Source organism: Chlorocebus sabaeus, chromosome 6 (assembly GCF_047675955.1).
Source record: "Chlorocebus sabaeus isolate Y175 chromosome 6, mChlSab1.0.hap1, whole genome shotgun sequence".
Lineage (NCBI taxonomy): Eukaryota > Metazoa > Chordata > Mammalia > Primates > Cercopithecidae > Chlorocebus > Chlorocebus sabaeus.
The window spans coordinates 2,053,372-2,059,126 of record NC_132909.1 but is presented as its reverse complement, the minus strand read 5'-3'; the positions used below and the strand labels follow the sequence as shown (position 1 = coordinate 2,059,126).

At 43.4% G+C, this 5,755-nt stretch overlaps 1 pseudogene; it reads right to left on the bottom strand.

The window, feature by feature from the left end:
- Positions 1-965: 965 nt before the first annotated feature.
- On the bottom strand, positions 966-4,815 carry LOC103235356 (glycerol-3-phosphate dehydrogenase, mitochondrial-like; annotated as a pseudogene).
- Positions 4,816-5,755: the final 940 nt, after the last annotated feature.

The window sequence follows — 5,755 nt, the reverse complement described above, 5'->3', positions numbered from 1 at the left end:
GGGGTAGCTCAGAGTCAGGTTGCTGGTCCTGACGATGGGAGTGTTTCGGTGCCACACAAACTCCACAAGGATCAGAACAGAGAGGGCAGAGTAGAACAAGGCTGTGCATCCCAAAGCCAGGCCCAAAGTTTCATCATAGGCCAGGAAGGTCTCCTATTTGGGAAGGCATGTTCCCTTTTCTTGTTCGGATGATGATCTTCAGGACAGAGCCTGCATTGTTTTATATCTGAAATAAACAAAAAGGGTGTCACTGTCTCCAAAACAGAGCACTGCACGTTTGGTAAGATTCCATTGCCCAGAGCTCTCACCACCACAGCCCCATTTACATAGATCGTTTGGCTGGTGTGTGTGTGTGAGTTGTGTGTGTGCACAGAAGGGCACGAATGTGTGTTCTCCATGTGTTTTAAAGAAAAAAACACTTCACCAGCTTTTTTTTTTTTTGACCATTTTAATCAGTTTTATTGATTCATGCTTCCGGTTCTTATTCAGTTAAAAACAAAGCACATTAAATACATCGTCTTATTGCTTTATAAATGCATGGAGCTCATTCTCTATATCAAAAGTAATAAATAATGGCCATAAAACACCAGGACAGTTATAAAAATGACAACCTAGCCTCGAACATAGTATTTTAGAGTCCGATCTAGAACAATAACCCAACACAATACATAAAAGTGCCACATATGAAAACATGCATTGTGTGTAGTCACTCTAGTACTGAGCTTACACTTGCTATTCTTTAAAAACATCGTAGGACTTTTTCACTCCTTAAAGACGGACATGATGCAAACATTGCAAGTTATACCATCACTGACTTTAATATTACATTTATATGCCAAAAATCTTTACAGATACATAAGAAAGAGAAAATAAAACCAATGATAACACTTACAGTATATTTAAGAAAAGTGAAAATGAGTTTGTTGTTGTACCAAAGAGGAAGCTACATATTTTGAAACAGACAAAGCAAAGCCAGAAACTGAAGCAGAAGAGGGATCATGCACTTAATAGCAGAAATCCTAAAGTTACACTCGGTATACATTGATTGAAAGCAGGAATATTGCAAACAGCATGATGGATATGAGGCAGACAACCCTGGCTTAACAAATAATCCAGCATTATCATCATTGTTATGGCTGTGGTGTGGCTATTGAAAGGAGTATCCAACTCTCCAGCACAGATGGGGGTTCCTTCACCTGAAACCCCTTAAAGTCGCTTGAAATAAATCACTTGATAATAAAAGGCAATCCCTGCATACCCATGCCAACCCCAACAGAATCAACTAAGGTCAAGTTTACATGCAAAGGGAAAAATTTTCCTTTTGTGCTTGGAATGAATTTCGAAGAAGTTCATTCCCCCCTATTTCTTGTCTTCCTTTCTTAAATCAGATAAGGAAGCTTTACAGGTTTAATTCAGAATTTATGGCTGGGTGTGGTGGCTCACGACTGTAATCCCAGCACTTTGGAAGGCCGAGGTGGGTGGATCACGAGGTCAGGAGTTCGAGATCAGCCTGGCCAACATGGTGAAACCCCATCTCTACTAAAAATACAAAAATTAGCCGGATGTGGTGGCAGACGCCTGTAATCCTAACTACTCGGGAGGCTGAGGCAAGAGAATTGCTTGAACCTGGGAGGTGGAGGTTGCAGTGAGCCAAGATTGCACTACTGCATTCCAACCTGGGCGACAGACTGAGGCTCCGTCTCGAAAGAAAAAAGAACTTACACAAAATGCTGGGGTGCTTTATTCATAATAATGGCTTGGAATCAGTTCCAAACGAGTCTCTGGGATTGGTGAAGGACTGTGTGTTTTAGCATTTAGCAGATTTTAAGTAAAAGCAGATATGCTCAAAAGAAGAAAAGTGTGCTTTTCTTTATCTTTAAAGGAACTTCATTCATAGCAAAATATACACAAGACCTGTTTAACAAACACAGATCTGCCCAGGCCAGTCACGTCCTAAGCCCGGTCCCTACTGTAACTATGATCCACTGGAATTGGAACTCTTCTGTCGAGGTTCTCTTCTGCAGTTTTCATTAGTATAGCAAGCTGGCTTCCAGACACCCTTCCTTTTTGAATAGCACTCATCAGCTGCAAAAGTTCATTGAGTTCAACCTGTCATTTTTATTCAAATCGACTTCATTTAGAATTTCATGGAGTGTATTTTCATTTGAACATTGATACTCTCTAATACATGCAGAACATCAACAATGGTAATAAAGCCTTTCTGGTCTGCATCAAACTTATGAAATCTCTTCGTATACCTGTCAGTGTCTGAAGGCAGTAGGCTAATTTCAGAGCCTTCTGTTAACTGTTCTGATCGAGATTTATAGTCTGTTTCATAATATAGAAACTTCCTGGCTGTTTCACATTGTTCCTGTTTCTTATAATCATCTCAATTCTGTTCTCTGCCCATCAGTTCCACAATCCTGGGCAGGGCTTCCTCTGCTGCCCGGACATTTAGAAAGGCCAGGTGAGGCCGAGGCGGGAGGATCACCTGAGGTCAGGAGTTTGAGACCAGCCTGACCAACATGGAGAAACACCATCTCTACTAAAACTACAAAATTAGCCAGGCATGGTGACGTATGCCTGTAATTCCAGGTACTCAGGAGGCTGAGGCAGGAGAATCACTTGAACCTGGGAGGCGGTGATTGCAGTGAGCTGAGATCGTGCCATTGTACTCCAGCCTGGGTGACAAGAGTGAAATTCTGTCTCAAAAAAAAAAAAAAAAAAAAAAAAAAAAAAAAAAAAAAAAAAAACCAGGCAAGTACGATGTGAAATCATACCCACAGCGGTGCAGGAATCCTCCTTAATCCCATAGTTCACCTCTGCTTCAATATATGGAAATCCTGACACAAGACGTACTCCAACAATAGGCCACCTTTTGCCGGTCACACTTGCCATTGTGGCCACCTCAAAGGCCTTATCACCATAGGCGGCGGCAAGATGCTGTGCCCCCTCGCTTTCAAGTCCATGATCCTGGACGAGCCTCATGTAGAGTGTGGGGTTCCAGTCTTTACCCCCTTGAAGGAAAAGCCCAGCTGTTCTACTTGGTCCCGCTTTCAAATTATGGGTTTTGATAGCATTTAGGGTATCTTCTGCCATAGACCGGTAAGTTGTCCCCTTTCCACCTGCTGTAGTAATAAGGCCTCTCTCACTGACATCGACAACATGATTTCAGGACATAGACTGAGTATCTGCAGATTTGGGATCTGTAACAAGGGGACGGATACCGCTCCATGCGGCCAGGATGTCCACCTTCTTCTCACTTCAACATCACAGCTCAGGTAATTACGCGCTTCATTCAAAATGAAGTTAATATCTTCTTCTGAAGGAAGTGGATGGTGTGTAATATCAGTTGGAGTATCAGTAGTGCCAGCAGTCATCATCTTTTGCCAGGGTAAGAAGAAAATAACTCATCCATCACTGTTCAAGAAGTCCCATGCTCTCTGGGCTGTAATAACCAGGCATCACAATATGGACACCAGCACTTGGCTGGCAGATAGCTGCAGCGTCCTTATCATCCATTTTGCACACAGAGTCTGTGAAATGTCCCGTGGCATTGATAACACATTTGGCTCTCATGTCACATTCCTGCCCTTTGAGGACATCCTTGCACCATGCACCACTCACATGCAGTTTCCCTGTCTTGGTGTCTGTCTTCTTGAGCAAGCTCACTACCTCCCTGTCATTGACTGTGGCATCCCCCATCTGTCAGCAGTCAGCTCAATGGCAAGATTCATTCATGCATCATTATGTCGCCCATCATAGCAGACAATTCCTCCTACCAGTTTGTCCTTCTGGAGCACTGGGCAATATTCAAGGGCTCTTGATTTGCTGACGACATACTGCTTTTCAGGCAATTACTTCCAGCAACAAAATCATACAGCTCGATTCCTACCCAGGAGTAAGGTAACTGCCACCACTTGTAAACTGGAAGCATGATAGACAATGGAGCTGATAAAAGGGGAGCCATTTCTGGCAGGTTGGCACACTCATCAAAGGCTTCTGTTACCATCCTATACTGCTCAATATCCAACTTCATCATGGCCTTCTGAACATATCTCACACCACCATGGATCAATTTAGTGCTTCTGCTGCTGGTCCCTGATAAGAAATCATCTCTTTCTACAAGGCTGTTTTTAATCCTTTGGTGATGGCATCTAGTACACAGCCACTTCCTGTTGCTTCTCTTCCCATAACAAGGATATCAACTTCAGATATATTTTTGCAAAGTCAGTAGCTGAGCGTCTCTGGAAGGAGGCTCCCTGTTAACAGGTTCTGAAATGCAGTCTGCTGCTTCAACATAGACCAGGCTCATTTGTTTCCTTCTGTGATAAGCAAGCTGAGAAAGGCCTGAACAGTTGCAAGAGCACCTCTTCCAACAAGAATTGTCGCTTTCACTGCCTTTTGAAATGCCATTTCTTAGCTTGAGGACTTCTCCTTGTTGGCCCCCAGGTCTGGCTTTTCCTATTTCACACCTCCTGGCCGGCAGGCTTCCCTGGCCTACAAATGTGTCCAGGAGGTGGGTGACCCTGCGACCCCGCTGTGAGAGCCCACAGCCCTCGCCTGGCTCCACACTTCACGAGCTTTTTCAGTAATACTGGGGGCAAAATATCCTGGAAAAACTTCCACTACAGTATATTTAATAATTGTGGATCTTATCTCTCTGTTCTTCTCTGTCTCTAACTCATGTAAAGGCGTCCCCCCACCAATCTGTCTCTTGCAACCTTGATATCTATAGATATAGACATGCAGTTGCCTCTCAGTATGTCTGTAGGGGATTAGTTCTAGGACCATCTCAGGCACCAAAATCTCAGGCTGCTCAAGTCCCCTGCATAAAATGAAGTACTATTTACATATAACCTAGCGCTTACTCCTGAATACTTTAAATCATCTCTAGATTACATATAATACCTAATACAATGTAAATGCTATGTAAATAGTTGTTAGACTATCTTGGTTTTTAAATTAGTATTATTTTTATTGGTTTCATACAAATATTTTTTGGAGACAGGGTTCTTGCTCTGTCACTCAGAGCACAGTGGCACAATCACAGCTCACTGCAGCCTCCACCTCCCAGGCTCAAGTGATCCTCCCACCTCAGCCTCCTGAGTAGCTGGGACTAGGTGCATAGTTTATTTTTTGTAGAGACAGGGTCTCACTGTGTTGTCCAGGCTGATCTCAAACTCCTGGATTCAAGTGATCCTCCTTCCTTGGCCTGCCAAAATGCTGGGATTACAGGTGTGAGCTACTGTGCCTGGCAAAAAAAAAAAAAAAAAAATTTTGATCCCAGGTTTGTTGAATTTATGGATACAGAACCCTGAAGCAGATTTTTTTTTTTTCTTTTTCTTTTTTTTTTTTGAGATGGAGTTTCACTCTTACTGCCCAGTCTGGAGTGCAATGGTGCGATATCTCGGCTGACCACAACCTCTACCTCCCAGGTTCAAGCGATTCTCCTGCCTCAGCCTCCCAAGTAGCTGGGATTACAGGCATGTGCCACCACACCCGGCTAATTTTGTATTTTTAGTAGAGATGGGGTTTCCCCATGTTGGTTAGACTGTTCTCGAACTCCTGACCCCTGAGGTGATCCACCCACCTCGGCCTCCCAAAGTGCTGGGATTACAGGCGTGAGCCACTGCACCTGGCCGCAGAACTTTTTTTGTAGATACATAATAGTTATATATATTGTGGGGTCATGTGGTATTTTGATGCATGCATAGAATGTCTAATGATAAACCAGGGCAACTGGGTCTTCATC